General features: G+C 45.7%; 1 non-coding gene across 1 annotated transcript; it reads left to right on the top strand.

The window, feature by feature from the left end:
* Positions 1-5,891: 5,891 nt before the first annotated feature.
* On the top strand, positions 5,892-5,998 carry LOC116873498. The gene has a single exon (XR_004383825.1). It is a non-coding gene; the product is annotated as a U6 spliceosomal RNA (small nuclear RNA).
* Positions 5,999-13,406: the final 7,408 nt, after the last annotated feature.

The raw sequence follows: 13,406 nt of genomic DNA, 5'->3' as shown, positions 1-13,406 counted from the left end.
TTTCCTAGTTTTAATAAACAAAATCATGCAAAGTATAACTAATGTGATTAAATTTACTTTCATTTATGTAGTGAGTGTGTCAGTTCTCTTCCATCATCAAAGATTTATTCTAAACATGACTCAGGTGCTGTACCATTGTGAAGATGGTAACAGTGGCTCCTCCACATTGACTCTGCCCTTGGAGAGGCCCCTGGCTTGGGGTCCTTCACTTCACAGGTTCAGAACATGAACTTAATAGGTTTCTCCGCTGAGACCATAGGGACCTATTTCTCAAGAGTTAGTGTGAGAACTGTTACTTCCCAGAAGGACAAGCTTTTCTGGAACATTCTATCTGTCATCTTGCTAATTCAGCTTTACACCTCCCAAAGGTATATATGTCATGGGTTGGGCCCCAGACTTAGGCAGGGCAATGAAAACTACAGGGTGGATCCACCATATGGGGGCTTAGAGGTTCTTAAGATGGGAGGGGCTGCATAAGCAAGCGGGGCTGTGGTGTGGGAATGGGGTGGGGAACCCATGCAGAGACAGCCACTAAAGTGAACCACCCTCAGGCCACATCTCTCTCCATCCTACAGTGACTTTCCAATGTCCCAGGAATGATCCTGCTCCAGAAGAAAAAGCTGAACTCACTAGAGGGGAGGCTGCCTCACTGAAGATGGCCATATACCCTCGAAAGACAACTTACTGGGGTCACCTGAGGAGCGCAGTCAGTTAAGCATCCTTGGCTTTAGCTCAGGTCATGATCCCAGGGTTGAGAGATCCAGCCCCATATTGGGCTCTGCGCTCAGTGCAGAGTCTGCTTAAGACTCTCTCTCACTCTCTGCCCCCCTCCCAACTCGGTCTGTTTCTTTCTCTCTAAAATAAATAAATAAATCTTGAAAAATAAATAAAAAATAAAAAGACAACTTAATGACTTATAGGAAGAAACTAATCATCAGGGATCAAAACGTCTGGGTCAGAGAGTCACTTTGCTCTGCTCTCTGTGGGAGAGGTTGCTCAGGAGGACAAATCCATTAACATCTGGAGCTTACCTAATAGGCAAAGACCGTGAACAGCGGAGACAGAAGGGCAGCCCAAACATTTGGAAATGACAGAAATCAATACTCTCTGAAGAGTTAAACTATAAAGTCAAATCACCCAATGGTTCAGAGAAAAGCCATTAGGACTGGTTAGCTGGGAGTGAACACTCATGCATGTTCAATCTAAGAGTTAGTGACACAGAATGATTCCAAGGCCAGAACAAGACTTGACTGGAGCATTAACATATTTCGTGGAGGAATGTGTTAATCACCCACAGAAGCACAGAAAAGGGGGAGTTTCAGAAACAAATTTGCCTGGCCCATCCACACCAAACCAAGAGGCCAGGAGGGTTCCTGACTGGAGGTGGAATGGTGAAAGACATGTTGGAGTGTGGCTATCCAACATCTGAATTCTAGAACTAAGTTCCCTGGTTCTGAATCCAGCATCCCTAAGCTGATCATCGTCTTCCTGGGCAGCTTTTCAATGGGAGCGACCATGCTCGTGAGCTTGGCTTCTTTATCTTTTCTGCCTGAGTTATGTTTTTCCAGCCTGGTAAGTTAATTGAATTTATGATTGGAGATAGCAGTCTCTTATGAATTTTTAAGCATGGAGTTCATTTATGTAACGAAGCACGTAAATGAATTGTGTTTCCCAATCTATAAGACGTATTCAAGTGGCAAATTCACCAAGTCCAGCTAGCATATCCCTCCTATTGAGAGCCCTCTGTGTTTCTGATTTCCACTGCCTTCCAGTACAATCTTCAGCAGTGAGCACAAAGAATCATGTTCCAATCTGGCTAAGATGCCCAACTTGGAATCTGCAAGTCCAACAGCTGACCATAGCCTCACATTATGGACAGCTGTATTGACCATAGGTTTAGAGAGGGAATAGACACTGAGCTGAATTTTTACTTACCCAGAGACAATTCTTGAATGTTTTTTAAATATAAGGCTCTGTTATTATCCTTGAGATATATTAAAAATATAAAACCAGGATTGCGTTTTATTCACTCATGCAACCAACAAATATTTATTGAAGATCTGCTATGGTTCAAGCCCTGTTCTAAGTGCTGGGGACATGTGTCAGCAAATAAAACACAAACAGATATCTATTCTCAAAAAATTATAGTTCAGGAGGGTGGGCAGGAAAGAGACCATCAGTTAACAAAATTAAAAAAATATATATATGTAGTATTTGGAAAGAGATAAGTATTATTTCAATTTTTGAAAGCAACAGTAGAATCGGGGAAGGAGAATCCAGAGTGCTTAGTCGTCAGACTGCAGAACTAAAAAGTCTCCATCAAGTGCTGTCTGGTTTCGGCCCATGAGAGTGAACATGTGACCACACATGTTCTTCCGAGGTTCCTTTGCAAAACCTGCAGCCCGAGGAAGAAAGCTGAAAAGAGAAGCTGAGGGTATTCAAGGGTATTCACCACATCTATGCTACATAAGGGCCCTTTCCCTTGGGCTTTCACTGTGCTCTTTTAGGAGCTCCCTTGGGACCCATCCCCACGTATGTGTTGCTTGTTGAATGATTGTTTTGGAATCAGAAGTACTTTAGCTCTCTGCTGTTTATCCATATGCATTCCCACAAACCAGCAACTCCTCACACCCCCGGCTCACTTTTCTCCCCTCTCCCCTTCTCAAAGGGCAAGAAGGGGAAAGGCTTCTTTCAGCTGCCCCAAAAGTCCCTGGACCACCCCCCATGGCAAAAGTCCCTCTTTGACGAGGGCTGAAGCTCTGTGCCACTTCATCTGAGAACATCTCAGTCCTTAGATCCGTGATAACTCTTGGACAATGCTGTACCCTAGATTCTTTCCCGGCCACGCCTTTCAAATCTATGGAAATCAGCACTCACTCAGAAGGGTGGTTTGCTACATGGGATTCCTCCTCCTCCACGTTCCCATTCATCTACCTGGGTTTGCTTTTTAGATCAGAATGTAGGTTGACTGGCTTACATTTCCCCTTTTAAATAGTGAAAGCACTGGCTTACAACATTTGACAGTTATTACATAAAATTAAGTTAACAGTGCATTTTGCCCATCCCCCCAAATGGCAGAAATTGATTCCTTTCAAGGGAGCTCAAAACAGAAGCATAACCATCATAGGATGCTCTCCAGCTTCGAGTTTGAGCAAGCCAGAACTTAGACTACCTCTCATAACACAAGAGTCCTGTCCAGTCCTTCCAGGTCAGATATTCGGGACCTGGATTCCTGTCAACACCATCCAATATTTACCAGGTCTGAAATCAAAGCTACACAAAGTTAAACATTCCTTATCTCTTCCTTTTCATATCCTATTTGCAAAGGATAAGCAACTGAATGTGTTTAATAAATAGGCAAGGTGAACAAACACAGAAAAGAAATAAATTAAGGAGGCTGATGTTTTCACAGAAACAGAATTCCTATATTCATTAAAAAGGCTTTGGTTCTAGGTTACTTCTGGGCCCATCTGGATAGGGATAGAGGCGGGCTTTGGGTTCTTGATAGACCCTACAGAACATGTACTACTTTACATAGAGCGTTGATGGGAGAGAAGAGTCAGCTCTCAGTAGCCAAGTCTCATGATTTGTAAACTCTGATTGGGGCCTTAAGACAGATCCTTCTCTTTGATACAACCATCAAATGTAAAGCCTGATGTAAAACTTTCTTCTCTTCATTAAACATTAGGGGAAAAAATGGGTTTTATGGAAGTTTAGTAATTTTTCCAAACTTACACAGCTCTGGAGATACAAAGCTGAGATTCAAACCCTAGTGTGACTGACCCCAAATCCATGTTCAGCCCAAACCCGTAACCCTGAGCCATTTGCCAGACACCTTGGGTTAGCTACCCTAAGTATAGGTTTGGCTGCTCACTGGCATCCAAAGCTGAGAGGATAAATGGCTTTGGGACACATACAAGGTGACCCAGCATTGAACGAGTGATAAGTCAGGTACCACAGCTACCCACAGGCTTAGAAGCCAAGCAAGACCATTGTCAAGGGAGCACTCCCACCTCTTCAGCTGGGGACCTTTCAAATAGTTTCTCTTGTAAGAACAGAAATTAAACCTACTTTAGCAAGCAGAGAGTATTTGGATGAATGCTAATTCATGACCTATTGCACTTACTTATAACTTACAAGCCACTCCAGGATCTTGGAGCTCTTCCACAAACAACTTATTATGACACTATCTTGTTGAGGTAAGTTCTTCATTCCACAGAACAGTCAGAGGAAAAGTGAGGAGCCCACATGAAGTCAGCAGGAGTATTTGCATGCTGTGTCTATTCAAGTCTAGTAAAAAATCAGGAACCACCGTAGGTTTTGCAAACAGAGTGGATTTAATACAGGATATTGGTTACAAAGTTCAGGGAAGAGCTGAGAAACCAAAGAGGACATAGTGAAGCAATCTCAAGAGGCACAAGAGCAGACATCTGCTACTCTCCCTGGGGATAGAGGGACAATAGATAGTGCTACCAGATCCCAGGGGTAGGACTGCCTTGCTGGGTCCTGGAAGGGGGTGCAGCCAACAGGGGCACACTGACTGAAGTGGGGGCTGGGGATGGAGAGAAACACCCTGGCTCCTCGCTTGTCCTCTGGTCTTCTACCAGCTCTTCCCAATGACTGAGCTAAGATGCTAGAAGGGACCTTGAGAAAAATACGTCCCTACCATACAGGGCTGGACAGAGAAGGACCAATCCTGAATCTAATGGCAAGTACATGCTATGCAGAAATCGACAATGAGGTGTTAGATAGGCTGCAGATATGGCAATGGGAGGGATGGGCTGGGGAAAGGAGAAATTGAAAGTATTACCATAGGCCACTGATTAAAGAGGATTAGGTAGCACCTAAGGACTTTTTCCTTCTGGTTCCTGGCAAGCCTGATTATCCAGTATCTTAAAGCATTTTCAGGAAAGTGAGGAAGGGGGCCATAAGAACAGGCTGAAATCCAGGAAGCATGACCTCGAAGGGAGTATTAAAAAATAATGCATGCTTGTGTTGCAAAATAGAAGATTTAGAAGCAGCACAGAGCTAACTTCCTATAGACACAGCTCATTATAATAAAGGGGCTCTCGAAGGATAGAGATTGAGAGCAGCAGCTGACTAAGGAGCCACCACTGGAGAGAATCAGCCCCAGCTCCGGCAGATGATGGACAACTGCACATCTGGCATCTCTGGCCAGGATCACAGGGGCAGGGTCCTCGCTTCCCTCCTGGGGCCAGGACCCATGATTTATTCCTTCATTCCGCAGAAACTCACTGAACCCCTGCAGGATACCAGGCACTATTCTGCACACTGCAGTGAAAAAGCAGACAAATGGGGACGTCCCAACCCTTCCAGTGAGCCTGAGCTATACCATGCACTACATCTGGAGCAGAGGGAAGGGGGGCGTCCCGCAGGATATGGCCAAAGAGAAACTGAAACCCCTACTTCCTCTGTTATTCCTGGCTCCTCGGGACAGATTTACGGCAATCACTCATGCAGTAGGGGACACACCTGTGTCATTAATAGAGATCTTACTATAAAGAACAATGAGACTTCCTCCCCTGGATCCTAGTTTGTTCGGTTCAACACAGCAAACAATGGGGTGCCCATTGTCTGCCTGGAACAGGAGCCACAGAGATGAAGTTTATTAGAAAAGTACTGCCCCTGCCCTCTGTAGAGTAAGATTGGCGCATCCGTGCGATGTCTAATGCAGAAACTGCTGCTGGGGACCTGAGTCCTCCACAGATTCATGTGCAGGGTGGAGACTGGTTTTGCCACCAGGGCAAAGTGGTGGTGATGCTGAGCAGGTAACGCAAAGCTGATCCAAGCCAGCTCTGCAGACCTCCCGTCACCGAGGGCTGATTTTCCATGAGGGAGAGCCTTTTGGATTTTGCCTCTTGAGATGTTCGGTGCTCTCCTCGGCTGCACACATACTGAAGCTAGAAGCATACAGAGGAGATCATCACAACTCCTGGGCAAGGATGACATGCACATTCGTGAAACATCTCCTCTTTTTGTGATTAGGTTGAACACAGAGGAGATTTAAGGTAATGAAATTCTCTTTACGAAACCATAATATTCGATACATGTCATGACACATTTGTCTGAACCCATATGATATATACCACCAGCTGACCAAAACGTCAGCTCTGGACCTGGGATGACAATGATGTGTTGGTGGAGCTCTGCCTATTGTAAGAAAGGTACCACCGTGGTGGGGGGTACTGATGAGGGAGGAGGCTATGCGGGGGGTGGAGGGGGGCTGTGGGGTTAGGGGTGGGGGGGATCTGGGGTATTTGGGAAATCTCTGCACCTTCTGTTCAATTTTGCTGTGAACCTAAAACTGCTTTTATAAAAAATAAAGTCTTAGAACACCTGGGTGGTTCAGTCAGTTCAGTGGCTGCCTTCAGCTCAGGTCATGATCCTGGGGTCCTGGGATCGAGCCCTGTGTTGGGCTCCCTGCTCAACAGAAAGTCTGCTTTTCCTTCTCCCTCTGCTGTTCCCTGTGCTTGTGCTCTCTGTCAAATAAATAGATAAAAATCTTTAAAAAATAATAAAGTCTGAATTTTTAAAAAATGACTAAAAAGAAGGAAGACGTTCAGGCAAGAAAGCAGCTGAGTAAACCCTGGACCAGCCAGACACACATGAGACAGACGCCTGAGCTGTTCTGCTGGGGCCTGAGGAAGTTCCAACAGTCCCGAGGGGCTGGGGAGGCCTCAGAGTCCTTCTCTTCCCATCTGGAGGGGGCAAGGAGTGGACACTGGTGTATCCGAGTCCAATTTCCTCCTTTTATATTAATGCCTGGCAAAAAAAACCACCTAAGTAATTTAACTAGTCCAGTACTACAATTTATTTTTTGATTTATTAATAATTAGGAAGAAAAAATACATCTGAACAAGATTTCTTACATTGCAAATCTTTTTTTTTTTTTTAATGTGTTCCTCTGATTTTTTTAGTGTGTTCCTCTGACAAGGAAAAACAAAGACTCCATTCCTTATTTAAGATTCTTGTCTCTCCTCGTATTATGCTCTCCTGGGACAATACTGTTGTTCTCTTAAAAGTTTCTGTTTCCTAAGAGAGTAATTCGGGCACCTGGGTGGTGCAGTCGGTTAAGTGTCTGTCTTTGGCTCAGGTCATGATCCCAGGGTCCTGGGAACAAGCCCCGCATCGGGCTCCCTGGGGAGTCTGCTTCTCCCCCTCCCTTTGCCCCTCCCACCTGTTCAAGCTCGCTCTCTCTTTCTCTCTCCCTCCCACCCTCTCTCTCTCAAATGAATTAATTAAAAAAAAGAAGAAGAAGAGCAAGAATAAGTCATGTCCGAACTGGGACATCCTGGATGTAGAATCTCTGCTTCCCTGAGTATCTGTTTGCTTTGAGGGAGAAGTTAAATTTTTTTTTTTAAGATTTTATTTCTTTATTTATTTGACAGACAGAAATCACAAGGAGGCAGAGAGGCAGGCAGAGAGGGAGGGAAGCAGGCTCCCCACTGAGCAGAGAGCCCGACGCGGGGCTCGATCCCAGGACTCTGGGATCATGACCTGAGCCAAAGGCAGAGGCTTAACCCACTGAGCCACCCAGGCGCCCCGAGAAGTTAAATTTTTAAGCATAATCAAGGCTTTAGCTAGCCATGTCCCTTTATTCAGCCGCAGAACATTGGGTGTCATGTAGAAATTTGTACTGTGCCCTCAACCCCTTTGTGTTTTCCAGAAAGGATAAGGGCCGTTGGAGACCTGCTGGTGGGGCGGGGGGCTTCCCTACCGCCACCCTCACCCAGACTTGCAGTCTGGAGCTCAGCCAGACTGCCCATGAAGCACCTCTCTTCTCTTGTGACCCCGGGCAGACCTGCTCACCCATCCCACCCGTGGCTTGCTGCTGCCTCATTCTCGGTGAATTTGTCTGGGAGACAAAGTTCGTCCGCTCAGCTCCGTTTCTACTTTGCATCTTAACCATGACGCGCAACTAAGGGATTTTGTTCCTTTCAGCGCCTGGAGACATCACTGAAGTTTTGGGCTTTGTCTCCAAGCTCAGCACAGCTTCACTGCTGTCATTGGCTAGAGCACCAAGTCCACATCGTACATTCATCCAGCAAGGTTTTGGAATTAACCTGAAAGCTGGGTGGATTTTGGGTTTGTTTGCTTCTCTGGCTTGCTGATGGAAGCTGCTGGAGTAGTTTAACAGGTATGGGCAGGCAGGAACGGCTTCAGAGCTTGCCTTCCTCCTCAGTGTTAATTAGAAAATTTTATATCAAGGTTAATGCCTTGGGAAGCAATGAAGTTAGCTGTTGAAGGAAGCAGAATTCACGCTGGGGCAGAATAGATCACACACACACACACACACACACACACACACAATAATAATAATAATGATGATGAGGATGATAAATAAATAAATAAACAGGACCTCCAAAACTTCCCGCTGCTCACCAGGGGATGCAAATAAGGAGAAATTTTATTTAAAGCCATAAAATCTTTTCTTTTTTCTGTTTTTGAGTAAAAGAACTCTTCCTAGTTTTCAAAGTCTGAGTCATATTTTTAATACACAAAAATTCAAATTGGCCAGGTGAGATAGAAAAGATAAAATAGTTCCCCACAGAGAACCGCGGACTCCTTTCTCAGGGCCCTGTAGCACTTTTTGCTCTTCCTGGGTCACCGACCCAGCACAGTGTCTCCTACCTTCACCTCCCTGGGCCCCCTTGAGGGCAGGGGGAACATCGTGACCTTCCTAGTGCCCTGAGCTGGGGCACAGTGAGTGCTCAGGCTGGGATACCAGCAGGCTGGGTCATGATCAAGTGTACACGCTCTGGAACTCAACAACCGGATTTGAGCTCCCAGCTCTGCCCCATCCCAGTGTGTGATCCTAACCAAATTACTTTAGCCTGGCTACACCTCCCTTTTCTCCAGGGGGAACTTACAGTACCTGTGTTCCAGGATTTTCATCAGAAGAAAATCAAGATCATCCTAGTACATGGTGATTGTGACTAAATCATGATGATCTAGACAGAAAAGTTCATCCATGCTAGTAAAACAATTTCTTATTTACAAGTGTTTGGGCAAAAGGAAACCTACTGGTTTGGATGGCCCTTCATGAAGATGGGAGTGTTCAGAGGTGGGTACTGGGGAGAAACCACTGACTTGTCCAGTGTCATCAAGAAGGCTTGAAGATTCAGGTCTCAGGAGCTCTCAGTTGAGGGGAAAATCCAGTGAGTTTGCCCAGAAGAGTCTTACAGACAAGTAGGAGAATCTCAGAAAATTGTTCTGGGTCTCACTCTCAAGTTCTCTTCCCCGGAAAGCCCTTCTCAGAAGGCACCTCCCTGCTGACTTTGGAAGAGATGGACACGAAGAAGCAGGTGCAGAGCTTTTCATGTAATCAGCTGCCACCAAGCCTTCCTCCAGGGTGTCACCTATCCAGTCCCCTATGGGTAATGTGCCCTATGTGTGTACCTGGGTAATTTTTTTTGCTCCAAGAGTTGTGCATCCATTATGTACCAACTGCATGTCGAAGACTGTGCTAACCATACTACTGCATATGCTGGTGCTAAAATAAAACACTCAGACCCGCAAGAAAATGGTCCTTAATATCTGATGATTGCCAGTGACAAAGAAATGGTAGGTCTGAATTTGGTCTCAAACTCCCACAACCAGTTTGGCTGCTTTGAACCAAATCAGTTTATAGGAGGTATGTTCACAAAAACTATAAACTATTATCCTTAGAAGAAGATAAATAACCATTTAAAGCTCTTTTAAAAATCAAAAATAGTAACTGTTTGATAGAACAAGCATAGAGCTGCCATGAACATCAGCTCTGGTCCACATGTCCGTCTCTAAGATAGCAAAGCAAAGATTATGAGATCTGGACTACTGATCCATTGTGCCCCTTTTACAGTTAGGAAAATCAAAAGCCTGAGAAATCCCATGGCTTGTGCACACGCAGGCACACACACACACACACACACACACACTTACCACATAAACGTCTCCTTCTTAGTGGAAGGTGTAGGTGCCCCTTTTCCACGACCATTTTTGATTTTAAGACTTGGTTACTTCACATGACCTCAAAACCCAGTACACTTTGCTCTTGGATTAACTGAACTATTTGAACTCAGGGCTTAACTTGTTCTTAATCTTCTCTTTGAAATGCTGACTTAAAGAATTAGTGCCTCGCCTAACAGGTCACTGGTCCAGAAAGAAACAGGGAGCCCGCATGCACCCTCCTTTAGTGCCACAAGGTTCCTGGTCAGAGATCCGTGACCAGATTTTCTTGGACCCCATGTCAAATCCTGCATACCATGGTTAGAGACCAAAGCAGAGGCGGAGATAAGTGGAGGCTATCTGGAGAGGCACCAGATACTATCAGGAGAGAGCATGGTGGCCCCAGACGAGGCTACACAGTAGGAAGCCACTCTCTGGGGCAAGTCAGCATGGGTGGAACTCTCGGCAGGAGACCCACAGAAATGGCATCTTCCCCACTCCTGGTGTTCTTGGTGTCCATCACTGCGTGATGGCATGGTAACCATCCCTACCCCTCTGGGCTAAGCAGCAACTGCGAATCAGAGTCTGTGAGGACTGCCTGGTAGCATTAGAGTCATATAGCCATTCATAACCCGACCTTTCTGCCCTACATAGAAAGAGGCCAGGTGACTTCCTCCGGTTTGGGACAAGGGGTTTATATACCTTGAAGTACCTCTTGGAGGGTTCTGCAGTGGCTCCAGGGAACCTGGGGTCTGTGTCACATGGTCAGATCCAGACCCCTCCCTATTACAAAACAGAGTTCTCCCTATCTTCCCGCAACATCACACACTCTGTCTCACTCAAATTCTTGCAGCCCCCATGGTGTTTCTATCTTGGGGATGCCCTTAATGATCATTGGAACCTGACTGCCAACTGATACAATGTGTCCAATGAAAGGGAGAAGAGTCCTCGGTGGTTTTCTCCTGGGATCAGCTTCCGGGATAGGTTCTCAGATAACATCAACATTTTTCCAAGATGCTTTAAAGGTGACGTGGAAATGACCACATAGGAAAGGCACAAAGACAGTAGCTGTTCAGCTAAGAAAGGGCCTGATTACCCCAGCACTGATGCCACCTGACCTGCTTCAGGCTCACAGGTTAGCATGAGGCAACCTGCAGTCGGGTTGGGGAAGTGAGGGACCACAGAGGAGTCAGGTCCATGGTGGGGATGACCCCTCTATCCTGTGGGAGGGAGCTCAACTGCCTGAGCATCCCTTCTGGGCTCCCAGGGTTCATCGGACACATAAACTGGCAGAAATATAAATGACTCTGTGATAAGTTTCATCTCGAGCCTGGACACACGTATTCCGATGACAAATAGGATGTCATAGAATTCACACATGAGGAAAGGCATGTGGAAGGTAAATAGATCAGTGGAAGTGATTCTAGGTTAAACTAGCTCATCAGCTCAATTATGGCATAAGCAAGAAGTGAGTCAGAAGGGCTCTCCTAAACGCAACTCGTTTATTCATTAAAATCATGTCCCCTATTTCTTAATGAGTAACAGAAATAGGGAAGAACATTTGTTTCATGTTGTCAGGGGGAAAATAAGGCATTTTTAGGCTAGGGTCTCCTTTCTTTTCTGCTCTGGAGAGAAAAAAAAATTTGGTTGTCATAAAACATTAAGGACTAAATGAGTTGGAAACAAAGCAAAAGAAAGAACCCTTTATTCTCAACTAAGGGCTGACTTTGGCTTGGCTTTCTATTGGAAATTCCCCTTATTTCAAAGCCAGGAATCCCAGAGAGGGCCAGCTTCCCAAGGCTGAAAACGGAAAAAGGGGAAAAAGAAAAAGGGGCTTGAATCCGTGCAGTGGGAAATGTGCACACCTTAATGCTCTCACTGTGAAAGGTGGCATGGTCTTATACTGGCTGTGGAAGTGCACCCTGAAGCTAACTGCCTGTGTTCAAATCCCAGCTCTGCCATCTCCCCGCTGTGTAACGCTGGGTGAGTGAATTAACCTCTCTGGGCTCTGGGTTAAATCTTGACCTGTGCTACCTCTCACAGGATTGCTGTGAGGATTAAATAAGCTAATTCCTAGAGGATGCTAGACTAGTATTTTCAGGTTGTTTTTACTGGCCACAAATAACAGAAACAGCTCCTGAAAGCTGCTGAAGGCTTCTTAATGATCATTTGCTTTTCCACTGGGAGCATGACATCAGCTGAGAATAAATAAAAGGCTCAACGTAGAGAGAACATGTTATTTTGTAGGTTTCCTGGATGCTCAGAAAATGGCAACGTGTTAGGGCTATGCATAGTTTGCTGTTTCCTCATTGGGCAACTATCTGATGGCAGCATCTAGGGGTTAGAGGTATTGGCCTTCAGTGAAGGACAAAGGCAGACGCATTCCCGCCTGCATGATACTTAGACCAAAGCAGAAGACAATGACCCCACGATTAACTTCATAATAGGGCAATGACTGTGGTAGAAGATGAGTACAGGATTCTGGCCACTCACCAGATAAAAGGCTGGACTCCCCAGGTACCCAGCACAAGTCAAGTATACAGTGGTGCTCCATAAGCATTCCTGGGATTGATGGACATGGCACGTACCGTGCTTTTTTGTTTCATGTTGTCCTTCATCTCATAATCTTCAGAGCAAGAATATATCTCCTTTATTTTTGTGTCCCCGGCACCTAACTTCATGCCCCACATGTTGGGGGTGGGAGGGAGGAAACAGCAACAAATGTTTGTTGAATTGATCTGAATGACTGAGAAAACCTGATGCATGTCTCCCCTACTCAGCTGTGCAGATCTTTCTAGCTTCCACCCAAAGAAGTGAAAAACTTAACAAGATCAGTAGCCAAGTTAATTTTAGGAGTTAGGTGTTTTAGCACCCATTAAAATTCCATACGTAACTGGCTTTCTGCTCACTCTAGGCTGTCATGACCTCTTCTTTCTTATGAAAACTCTGCTCCTTTAGTGTTAGGGTCCATCTGTCTTCCCCCATCTCTCTGGACTTTACTTTTTTTCCATGTCACCTTCCTCCTCCAGTCTCAGTCCTAGGCTCACTAGTAGCTACTGTTTCCATCCGACTGCTGACTTTCTCAGTCTGCTTCTTTCAGGAGCAGACCCACTCCTCAGCCCCAGGAGCAGACACATGGCTAGACCTGGTATTCCTCTGGCAATGGTGATTGGCCAAAGTGTGGGCAAGTGCCCCAAAGACAGATACTCAAAGTCCTTCCCTGGCACGATGGCCGGACCCTGATGTGATGGAGCAGAGAAAATGTCACTTTGTGCTATTGGCCATAACCAGGCCCTACCACGTGGGAGTCCATGTGCAGACACAAATGGAGACCAGCTGCCTTGAGACATGGGAGAAAGAGCAGACAAGGGCAGGAGAGAGACCCAGGCTCAGAAGCCCTGGTTTCTGTAGTCCTTCCACTAGACTATGAGCTTCCCCGTCCCATATACTTATACACA

This window comes from Lontra canadensis, unplaced genomic scaffold, assembly GCF_010015895.1.
Source record: "Lontra canadensis isolate GAN:19392208 unplaced genomic scaffold, GSC_riverotter_1.0 scaffold33, whole genome shotgun sequence".
NCBI lineage: Eukaryota > Metazoa > Chordata > Mammalia > Carnivora > Mustelidae > Lontra > Lontra canadensis.
The sequence above is the reverse complement of the archived record's forward strand: the minus strand, read 5'-3'. Positions and strand labels throughout refer to the sequence as shown.